Consider the following 13,402-nt stretch of genomic DNA (forward strand, 5'->3'; position numbering starts at 1 on the left):
TAGTACCCAAGGAATATTTAGAATTCACATTAACAAGTTACACTGTACATTCTTCGAATCTGATTCAACGATCATTTATTATCCTACTTACAATTACCGATATACGTATCCGTTCACCCCAGATTAACCATTTCCATTTAAATTTCATATTTGGATTTTTACCTATCCGAATCCAACAAGTGGCATAATGAAGAAACATTGGCAAAATAAAAATTGTTAGAAACAGATGAATTAATTAATTGAAATTGTGATAGGATTACACGCTAACTGTTCCGGCTAACTGTTCCCAGCTAACTGATTAATATTTAATTTATCGCAATTTACATTCTTGCAATTTTAATTTCTGTACTTTACATACCGTCGGGACACATGTACAACAACACGTCGGATTAATTCCTAGACAACACGTTGTATAATGGGTCATGATATATATTTATTTATTTTACGCATTTTAAATAACGGGACACGTATACAAGGTTTCGACTTATCATATTGATCCATCTATATATATATTTCGGAACAACCATAGACACTCTATATGTGAAGGTGGGAGTTGGCTATACAGGGTCGGAGTTGATTCCAAAATATATATATACTTTGAGTTGTGATCGACACCGAGACCAGTACACGGGTCACGATACGTATTAAGTAATTCGAATATTATATATTTAGTTCATATATGAATTTATTGAACCATTGTACAATCGGACTATTGGACTGCTAACTTTGGACAATTAAAAATGAGTTAAAATGATGATTATTACATATGAAACTAAACAATCCTTCAAGTTTGCCACTTGATTCTATTTTAAACCTCATTTGTATCTTGACGATTACAATTCGCATTCACAACTTTTCATGATTCTTGAAAACATCTCGATCGAGAAGTTCAACCAGCCGCACCTCGTCTACGGAATAAAGATTTATGCATACAGTTATGCACCTAAAAATTTTTGAACTCGAAGTTATAGTTAAAACGTATCCGCATTGAATTCCTTATCATCCATTAGCAAAAACAATCACGTGATTCCTTTTCAATTAACTAATTTTGTCACAGCTCCACTTCGATATCTCAGTAAGACTACTCTTATTACAATCTCGATATATATATATACGTTGTTCTTTCGCCATCGTTACCGGAGAACCTTTTATATTCCATCATATTACCATCAGCGTTTAATCATCTAAAAATACAATTCTCCTTAAACCATCTTGGTTTGATAACCAATGACCCAGATCCGATAACTTTGAAAATACTGACGAAGCAGCATGTTGTAGAAGGTCTTAATGACCAAATGTTGATGATAAAAGAAGGAAGTGTTAGGAACGCTCGATAGAAAATTGGTACTGAAAACCGGATTGAACAAACCATGAAGGAGACTCTGAACAAGTTACAAGGACTAAACTTGTACATAAAGAATTATGACGATTCTGTAGCAAACACCTTGCTTCTGAATCTAAACCCTTACGGGTCAATCTTCATCATCATCCTTCGACATTAGAAATTCCAAGATATTATCATATCTTTCATTATAAATATCCTCAATATTTCTGAAGATATTTTCACCACTATCCTTATCTGAAATCATTTATCTCTCTGTAATATCTGCGTTACAATATAAAGGAAACTGTGTTAGTTTCTAAATCCTTCAAGTTTAAAATAGGAATGTTCTGAAGCAGTGTTGGGAACTGATGCATGAACTAGTATAATATAATGAAACTTGATCAACTTCATTATATTACAGTAAGTCATGTTAAGTTTCTAATGGAATATGATGATTCACAGTACCGTCATCATGTGCCATGTTACACGACTTTTACATTCTATCCAATTCCGAAACATATTAAGAACAAATCATCTTGATAGTTCTATTTTCCTGGATATTCTGGTAATTTGACAAATCAAAATCGTGCCATTACCATTCCTTTCTTAGAGCATTAGCTATGTTCATTCTGAATTTTATACCTACGAATTTCGAACTATTGATCGCTTGACTCAAGGACGGGAAGAAGAAACGAAGGGACAAAGTCCCAAAATAGAAATTGGGGTATAGATTACAGCAAATAGGAGAGAGTATTAACTATGGATGACAATGATTATGGAAAACAGAAGCAGGAGCATCGAAATATAAGGAAAGATATCAAACCCAATAACCACCCAGAAACTACAAACCGTGTGTATCAATACGTATGGCGACGTAAAGACACGGGAGAATTAGAAACATTATAATTCCAAGAAAATCATAAAAGTGAATAGATTCTTCTAGCGGTAGATGAAAGAGAAGAATGAAAGATATGAAAGTTAGAAGTATAACAAAAATCAGAACGGGATGAAGCATTTTAAAGGATACCTTAAGGTATGAATTAGAGGAGGAAGAGTAAGAGATGTGAGGTATGGAAGTAAGAAAGGGAAGGAGGTGGATTTATAGTGAAATATCCGACAAAGAAATCGAAACAGATTATCGCATTAAATCAAAGGAGATCCTGTTTTCTAAATCATCGAAGAACCAAATCTTATTACATAAGATTTTCTTTAAATCCCTTAAATTCTGGAAATCAATCCTAATCTCGACATCGGTTAAAACAATTCTATATTCACTCATTTCATTCTTTTGTGATAGCTTCACTCGTGCGCTTCACATGACCGAATCGTTTTATCCATATCTTCCAATAATGATAAAACTCTATTAATACCTCATATTCGTCATGAAAACATTCCTATTGTTATTTATGACAACCTCTACCAAATTTCGGGACGAAATTTCTTTAACGGGTGGGTACTGTAACGACCCGGATTTTTCCGATCGTTTTACACTTATAAGATTAATATTTACATAAATTAAAACTTACCAACATGATAAGCAATCTAAATTGTTGAGATTTATGATTTTGAAAAGAGTTTTACATAACGTTTAACCGTCTAGTTTGACCGATGATATCACGAACTATACAATATATGTTAATTATACGTTTGTGTATATATATGTATATATACATATTTAACATGATTTAAGGATGTTTAAATATCTCATTTTGTATTAATAACAATAAGTTATAAGTATATTTTGAAACTACTAACTTAAGCTTTCAAAACGATAACTATACGTAACGTTATTTGACATAAATACTTACGACCTATAATGTTTATACATATATCGTATATATAATGTATTTAATCACTTTTAAAGACTTAAATACATAAAACAATATAAGTATATTCACAAAAGATAGCTATATTTGAATCCTCATTCCATTTTTCACAAGATTTCTATACGTATATCTAGAGTATATGTACTCGTATCATACCTAGCTTCTATACGTATTTACTATTGGTATATACACATCAAATCACCACCAACCAGCCCTTGTTCATGCCTTATGTATAAGGTAACTACTTTTGTTATTTAGTATGACAATTTCACATGATTAAAAGATCTTTTCACAAAATTACAAATTTATACACCTTTTACACCACCATAAATACATGCATCCATTTTCAATTTTTGGAACATCATTTCTCTAGCTAAACACACACACTTACTAGCCTCATGTCTCTCTAAGAACTCCAGCAAAAATCCTCTCAAGAATCACCTTAAACACCACCATAAAAAGATCAACAAAAACACTACAAAAATACAACTTTCAATTCAAGTTTATGTCTTAAGTTGCTTCCAACCTTTCATCCAATTTCATCACTCTTTTGGTTCTAGGTTTTTACTCTTCTTTTACAGCAATCTTGTCCAAGTAACTTGAGGTAGTAACTTTGTTCATAACCTTATTCGATTCATATATATATAGCTATCTTATTGTATGGTATACAATTTTAACAACAAAAACATAGTTTGAATGATTTCAAACTTGTTTGCAAACTAAATAGATCCTTCTAACTTAACTTTTAAAATACTTCAAGACCTGTAATATAACTTAAATATATGCTAATTTAACAAGGTATAACTTGGTTTTTCAAAGAATACCTTAAAAAACTGTTTTTATGACGTCGGAGTGCAACCGGGGGCTGTTTTGGGTTGGATAATTAAAAACCATCTTGAACTTTGAATTGGAGGTTTATATTCTGGAAAACTTATATTTCTTATGAATATGTTAACACATAAAAATTTCATGATTTAATTCATAGTATAAGTATTTTTAGAAAAATGGTCATTAAATGATGTTTTTGTAACAAAAATGATTAACTTCATAAGTTTCACCAAAATTTGACCTATGACCTATGATTTCGAATACAAACTAAGGTATTTACAGTTCATATTCTTAAAGAGGGACTCGATCCAAGGAAGTGGAAAGTTGAATCAACGAAAACGGAGTTGTAACGAAGAAATTATGACCAAAACAAAATCGGATATCCAAGACTAGTTTAGCCACGAAAATAATTGGAGAAAATTAAATAAATCACATCTTCCTAAAGTAACATGATATTTTATACATATGTACTCATAATTTAATTTTATATGGTTCAGGATCACCCGTAAACAATACGAGAAGATTAATCATAAGATCCCATGATTGTACGCAACACGTCATTTGACAACACCGGTACTTTATGTACGCAACACGTCATTTGACAACACCGGTACCATGGGTCAAGATTAATCTCGACCAATACATATACGATGGGGGTTTTATTTATTTCATTGGGGGTTTATTAAACAACTAAATATGAACCATTAAAATTGAATTACTAACATCGGACTGCTAACTACGGACTAAGGAATTATTAAAAGTATTAAAAGTATTATAAGTATATATATGTGACGATTGTTTAAAAAGAAAAGGTATTGATATATTATATATGGATAGGTTCGTGATATCAATCGGAGACCAAGTCAAAATTACATATCTTCAAGACAAAAGTGAGTATATAGTCCCACTTTTAAACTCTAAATATTTCGGGATGAGAATACATGTATTTTATGTTTTACGCTATGGACACAAGTAACTGAAAAATATATTCTACGTTGAGTTGTACCACTGGCATACTTCCCTGTAGCTTGGTAACTAATATTTACAGCGGTATTGTAAACGCGAATCCTGTTGATAGATCTATCGGGCCTGACAACCCCAACCGGACTGGACGACCAGTATTCAACGGTTGCACAGTACTTCGTTTCATGACTACACCTTGGTACGGTGTAGTAAGATTTCATAATAAAGGGAATATGCGACGTGATTAAATGTTAAGTATGGTTACCAAGTGCTCAACCACTTAGAATATTTTTATTAAAATGTTTATATATGAAATCTTGTGGTCCATTGTTATAACGCTGCTAGCATCAAACCTATATATCTCACCAACTTTATGTTGACGTTTTAAAGCATGTTATTCTCAGGTATGAATTAAGTCTTCCGCTGTGCATTAGCTCATGTTAAGGATACTACTTGGGACCTTTTAAGCCATGATACAAAGACGTTGCATTCGAGTCATTGGAGTTCAATAGAGAATATGAATAAGTAAATGACAGATTAGGTCATTTGGATATTATGAAATGTTAGACGAAAATGTCAAATATTGATGTAATGATAGTTTGCCTTTTAAGAATAAATGCAACGTTTGTAAAATGTATCATATAGAGGTCAAGTACCTCGCAATGTTATCATATGTTATTGTATTCGTCCCTATGGATTGGGTCGGGTCGTCTCAGATAATAATAATAATATTAATACTAATAATACTTATCTTAATAATAATAACTATGATAATAATAACTTTACTACTAATTATATTAATGATTAATGATAATAATGATAATAAGGGTAATAATAATAATAACGATATTACTAATACTAAAAATAATGATAATAATACTAATTGTATGAATGATGCTAATAATTATATTTTTTAATATTTGTAATAATCTAATAACAATAATAATTATTAATAACAATAATAATAATGATAATAATAATGATAAAGTGTAATAAGTAAACTACCTCAAAGAAGTAGCCCTTAAAAAAATGCCCAAGTCTGGGTTTGAACCCGCGATGTCCCGCTAACCCAATAACATCCTTAACCATTACGCTATGTGTTTCAATTCTGAAATAACACCCAACTTAAATTATTTTTAACCTTTACTTCTGCAACTTTCTTCTTCTTTTTCAAAAAAAAAATGTCGTAGACCAGGAATGAACCTGTGACCTCTCGCTAACCCACAAACTCCCTTAACCATTCTGCTATTTCTGTTTATTTGTTTTGTTTCCCAACAAATATACATATAACTCGTACTTCTATTTCTTTCTTTCTTTCTTCTTCTTTTTAATCAAATCAATCGGCCAGATACTTATTACTTGGGATTTAGTTATCAAGTTTAACTATCAAATTAGAAACAGATACGATCATCATCATCAACTTTGTAATTCATCATCTTTATCATTATGTATTATTATTATCACAAATCCATAACTCATCTCATTATCATTTCATAATTATTATTATCATGATATTAACTTCATCATCGCCATTATTATCATCATATATCTCGTGTATCATTATCAGTGTATCAGCAAATCATTCATCATCATATTTATAATCAAGTTCATTATCCCATTTCGGTTCTACAGCAAAACAGAGATCGTGGCCCAACATGGCAGCCCAAATGCAATTGTATAAAGTCTCGACCCAACAGAATTCGGATACGGCCCAACAGTATTAGTTGAAACAGGCCCAGCTGGAACTAGTGCAGCATATCGGTTTCTTATAACAAGTGGGGTTCGGTGTTTAAAAAAAATTAACAGGTAAAAGGCAAGTTGTTGTAGCCATATGCGACTTCTTCCATTATCTTCATAATCATTTATTTAATTACCATAGCCCTCATCATTATATTACACCTTTTATAAATCAAGTGGGGAATATCCCTTTTGTGATTGTCGGCTTAAAGAAAAAGCGTATAACAACAGCTCAAAAGTATTTTAATTCGATAACAGCTGGATTGATAATGGTTTTTGGTTGGTTTTTGGGTCTCGCCAACAAACAGAAACAGATAAAAAACTAGAGTAGCAGGAGCAGTAGGGTTCAGTAAAAAAATATAATTAGAATTTGAGGGTTTTGGTTCTCGGTTGTTTAAGGGGGTTGTTCACGGTGATGGTGGCGTTTGGTTGCTCTGGTGAGAAGAAAGAATATAGTTAATGCTAGTAGGTATAGCAGCTCGTTCGTGTTATGGGTTCTTGGGCTGTTTAGGTAGCGAATGCAGCAGGAACAGAATAGCAATAATAACGGGCTGTAGGGATGATGATACAGAAAAATTTGTTGTAGCAACAGAAATATAGCAGCAGTAAACTCGATAGGTGGTGGTGGGTTGGGGCTGAAGAACGAGCAGAAAGATTAATTGTTAATCACAATGGGTGTGATTGGTTGTAACTTGGTTTAATCAAAGGTCATTATGGCTGTAGCAATAATAAGTGGGTTTATGGGTTTCACATATGGTGGTTGTTTGGATTTGTTGTAGACCGAATAAAATAGCAGCAATATATAATCATCATCATTATTCACTATCGTATAACAACTTAATAACGAAGCATTAGGATCATGGTTCGAATGTTTGGGTGAATTTTATATGGTTTTTGATGTATAGAAAAAACAGAAAATAGAAGTGGGAAACAAGACACTAATGATATTTTATACTAAAGAAAGGTTGTCACCTCTTGTTTCTGGTTTCAGTCACGAGCCACAGACTCATTGTGTACCTTTTAGATTGGCCATTCCAATCCTTGTATTTCGGTTTGGAAGTGATGGAGGTTGATGGTGGTGGTTTCGAATAGTGGTGTCGTGTAGGTGTTCATGGTGGTTTAGAATTAGTCGGATGGTGGTGTACATGGTGGTGGTTTATAAGGTGTTGTATGGTTCTTGATTGAATGTGATAAGAGTAGGAAGTGGGTTTGCATCCGAGTCCCATCGCATTTGTTTTGATCATCATAGAAGGAAGGAGAAAGGAAGAAATAATCAATTAGATAGGATTGTGGTGCTTGTTTAAGTTTCATCTATGTACGTGTATATATGTAAAAGTCTGTAAAGTGAGAATTAACATGCAACAATATTAACACCCACTAAACTAGATTGTCAATTAGCCACATTAATTGAATTAATAATACAATATATCACGGATAGGAATGAAAAAGTAATACAATCTTTCAATTAAGCACAGTGTTTTCAATTATAATATAATTTAAGATATAAATGTGTGGTAATGTTAGCCGTCATTTACTATTGATTTTATATTTCATTTATGGATTGAAATTTGTATTTTATTGCTAATCAGTGATGAGTAAAAGTATACATAATAAAAATCCCAAAATATTATATTAATAAGCATATTCATTTCGCTCTTAACCTTTATAAACCTGGTCATAAAATGTAGTTCGTTACTAGATTTCAATCCCAAATAATATAGACAGAGTAGATAATAAATAAAAAAAATAATTGTATTCTTAATAAACCTCAATTTTTACGTAATCTCTTTACAAACCAACGTTTATTTTTATATCCTTTAGGTTCATATTAATCTTGTTTAATAACAAGAAAGATAACAAACAAGTATTAAAATCATTTAGAATGTGTTAAACAGTTAAGCCATCTTCTTTTTGTTATTATTCTGACAACGATTTTTCCCCAAACTAGTATATCGTGCTTTGTTGTTAAACAGGTAAAAGTCTTAATTAACATATATGAAGCATTAATATATAAGGTAGGAATATAATTGTTTTAGACTTATTTGATAACAATCAGAATGACAATTGTATGTTACTATTGCTTAATAACTATATTCGATATACTATATATATAAATATGTTTTAATAATAAATTTTATTATTTCTTATATTATTTTACATATTTATTTATAATAATTAAGTCATATATTATTTCTAATTATATTTCAAATTATATATATATATATATATATATATATATATATATATATATATATATATATATATATATATCTATTTACAAATAGTTGTTCGTGAATCGTCGAGAACAGTCAAGGTTAAATGAATGTACGTAAATAGTTCAAAATTTTTGAGACTTAACATTACAGACTTTTCTTATTCGTGTCAAAAATATTAAACCGTATTGAGAGTTTGATTTAAAATTAGTCAAAATTTTCCGGGTCGTCACAGTACCTACCCGTTAAAGAAATTTCGTCCCGAAATTTGGTTGAGGTTGTCATTGCTAACAAAAAATATGTTTTCATGACGAATATGAGTTGATAAAAAAAAATTATCACCATTGAATAGTATGGATAAAACAATTCGATTATGTGAAGAGTACGAGTGAAGCTGTCACAAAAGAGTGAAATAGAGATTTAACTTTTGGCGTAGTCATGGTTAAATTCCGGAATACAGGGAATTTAAAGAAATCTTTCGAAATCTGTATAAGATTCAGTTCTTCGGTGAATAAGGAATTTAGAATCCTCTTTGGTTAAATGCGATGATCTGTCCCGATTGCTCTGTCTGATATTTCACTATAAATCCACCCTCTTCGTTTCCTTATTTTCACAGTTCACACCTTCTATTCTTTCTTCTTCAATTCATACTTTAAAGCATCCGTCAATATGCTTCATCCAGTTCTGATTCTTGAAATACTCCTAACTTTCATATCTGTCATTCTTCTTTTTCATGTGCCACCGGAATAATTTATTCACTTCTACTATTACCTTCGGTTTATAGTATTTTTCATTCTCCTGTGTCTTTATATTATCATACGTATTGATATACACGGTTTGTAATTCCTGTGTTGTTGTTGGGCTTTATATTTTCCCTTATATTTAGAAGTTCCATGCTTTTTATTTCTCTTCCCGACTTCAAGTCATGCGAATAATGGTCTAGAATTCGTAGGTATGAAGTTTCGATTGATCATAATGTTCTAAGCAAGAAGGAACGTAATAGCACGATTAGATTTATTAAATTACCAGGATCACGGAGGATAGAACTATCAAGAATATATTTTCTTGATATGGTTAGAGGTTAAGTAGAATGAAAGAGTTATGTAACATGGCACATGATGATGGTATGATCTGTGAATCATCATGTTTCATTAGAAATTCAGTATGACTTAATGTAATATAATCATGTTTGTCGAGCGTCATTATATTATACTAACTCATGCTCAAATTCTTAACACTTCTCCAAAATTCATTCATAATTTATATTTAGATTTTACAGAAGTTTCTAATATAATGAAATACAGAAAGCACGAAGATATATATAATTTCGGACGAGAATATTTATGAAAATATCCTCAGAAATATCGAAGATATTTATGATGATATTTTATAATTTCAAAGTCCGAAGGTTGATGAAGAAAGATTTTTCCAAGATTTTAACATGACTTCAGAGCAAGATATTTTCTAAGGATGTCATTAGATACAGAATTATCTGGATTCTTGGAATACAGGGTATGGTCCTTGTATTTGTCCTTGGTCTTCTTCATGGTTAGCTCAATCCGTTTTTCAGTACCAAATTTTCTATCGAGCGTTCCCAACATTCCATTCTTTATTATCAAACTTCTGGCCATTTAGACCATATACAATTTTGCTGTTTCCTCTGCATTTAATGCTACCATATCTGAATCATCGGTTATCAATCCGAGGTGGTTTCAAGAGAATTGTGTTTTTAGATGATTAAACGTTGATTGTAATCGTCAAGATACAAAGGGTGTTTAAGATGAAATCAAGTGGCAACTTGAAGAAATGTTTAATTTCATATGTTATAATCAATATTTTAATACGTTGTAATTGTCCAATGTTAGTAATCCAATGTTAGTAGTCCAACAGTCCGATATATAATCTTAAAATTTTAAATATTTAAGATTAGAAGATGATGAAGAAATTTTACGTAATTAATTAATTGGTTACTAATAAATTTTATTTTGACCATTATTTTTTTCATTATGCCACTTGTCAAATCTTGACTTGGATTCTGATCGGTTAAAATCCGAATATGAAATTGAATTTGAAAGATAATAGTTGTTCTTTTGGTGAATGAATATGTATATGTGTGGTTGTGTGTAGGATAGTAAATGGCTGTTGAATCGGATTTGAAGAATGTACAGTATAACATGTTAATGTGAAATCTAAATATTCCTCGGGTATTACCTACCCGTTAAAATATTTTCACCATTAATAGTTTGTACACAAGAATCTTTGATGTAGAACGATACCTAGAATGAATATAGTCGATGTAGAACGAATATGTAGAACGATGATAAATGGTGTAGAACTTCATGTAGAACAAGATTATACCTGAGATACAGATTTTGAGGTTGAGGCTTATGATGCGGATGTTGGGGCTTGTGTTGTTGGTGGTATTGGTGCTGTTGGTGATGATGCTGGTGGTGCTGTTGATGTCGGTGATGTTGCTGAAGCTGGTAATTTTTGCACCATAATTTCCAAAGCCACTACTCGTACGTGAAGCTCGTTGACTTTTTCTATTACTCCGGGATGATTGGCGGTTAGAACAAGCAGATGAATAAGGTTTAGAATTGTAGATAATATATAATCGTTGCGAGATATCCTGGAAATGAGAGTAAAAATAGTGTTTCGGACTGGTTCACCGGTAAGTGCTTCAGGTTCTTCGTCAAGAGGTGAATTCGGTTGGTGGAAAGGATCGACTTATTCTCGTCTTCATTGATTAAGTCGACTATGAACCCATCCCCAATTCATCCAGAATTGATGATGGCAGATTGGTTGATCCATTCCGGTTACACTGCTTTCGGAGTTTGAGTGGAAATCCATATCGAGATTGCTGTCAGAATTCGAGAAACTTGAACTGTTGTAGAATTCACCTTGCACAGTTAGATAAAAGATTTTCGTTATGAAATGATTTTCGGATACCGGATGATATTCTAATTACATAGAATACCCATTACCTATATATAGTACAGAAGATTCCGTAGATTATGGAGGGAATTAAGGAAACGTGTCAGATAAGGTTTAATGTGATGGGATATGAATTTGTCTGTACACCATCTATGCAATAATTGCAATAAGACTTGTCGAGACTGAAAATGATAGGTAGGTATTTTTTGACAAAGAATGGTAAGCAAAACCTTTGACATGCAGACCAGGTCCAAGTCTGGACTCATTAATTTGTCCTAACAACTACTAGGTCGAAGTCCAGACTCATTAATGCATCCTAACGACTATCTGTTAGACACACTAATGCAGGACCTGGTTCGCTAAGAACACCGCTCTGATACCAACTGAAAGGACCCGTTCATATCGATTATAAACGATTCATAATAGTTGATTTCATTACGAGGTATTTGACCTCTACATGATACATTTTACAAACATTGCATTCATTTTTTAAAGACAAAATTTCATTACATCGAAAGTTGACGGCATGCATACCATTTCATAATATATCCAACTATAAATGACTTAATAATATTCTTGATGAATTCAACGACTCGAATGCAACGTCTTTTGAAATATGTCATGAATGACTCCAAGTAATATCTCTAAAATGAGCAAATGCACAGCGGAAGATTTCTTTCATACCTGAGAATAAACATGCTTTCAAGTGTCAACCAAAAGGTTGGTGAGTTCATTAGTTTATCATAATCAATCATTTCCATAATTTTAATAGACCACAAGATTTCATTTATTCAATAATCATACACTCGCAAGTGTTTAAAATTCAATCATATAGATTGAACACCTGGTAACCGACATTAACAAGATGCATATAGAATATCCCCATCATTCCGGGACATCCTTCGGACATGATAAATTTCGAAGTACTAAAGCATCCGCAACAATGGATGGGGCTTGTTGGGCCCGATAGATCTATCTTTAGGATTCATGTCAATTAGGGGCCAGTTCCCTAATTCTTAGATTACCAGGCTAAAAGGGGCATATTAGGTTTCGATCCATTCAACCATATAATGTAGTTTCGATTACTTGTGTCAATTTCGTCAACATTTATAAAAGCGCATGTATTCTCAGTCCCAAAAATATATATTGCAAAAGCATTTAAAAAGGGAGTAATGAAACTCACAATATGATGGAATTGGAAATGAGTATATTCCTCGGTTTCTCTTTAGTTTCGTGTGTGAGGCTCCCCCTATCGTTACCTTCTGTTCCGGATATTCAAGATTTAATAAGACCCACCATTCATTCGCGCCTTTTTCTTCGGGAGTAGAACTTCCTTTGTCAGTAATAGATGCGCATAAGGCATCTAGCGACGTTGATTCGAGGGTGGTGACTCCTTGCTTTGTTGGGAATCGGACCATCCCGTGGATTGTGGATGGTATAGCGATGAATTATTGAATGGAGGTTCTTTCCAGTATAGCATTGTATCTAGTGTGACGACCCTAAAATTTCCGACCAAATTTAAACTTAATCTTTGTATAATTTCGACACGATAAGCAAAGTCTGTAAAGTTGAGTCTC

This window comes from Rutidosis leptorrhynchoides, chromosome 3, assembly GCF_046630445.1.
Source record: "Rutidosis leptorrhynchoides isolate AG116_Rl617_1_P2 chromosome 3, CSIRO_AGI_Rlap_v1, whole genome shotgun sequence".
In the NCBI taxonomy this organism is placed as follows: Eukaryota; Viridiplantae; Streptophyta; class Magnoliopsida; order Asterales; family Asteraceae; genus Rutidosis; species Rutidosis leptorrhynchoides.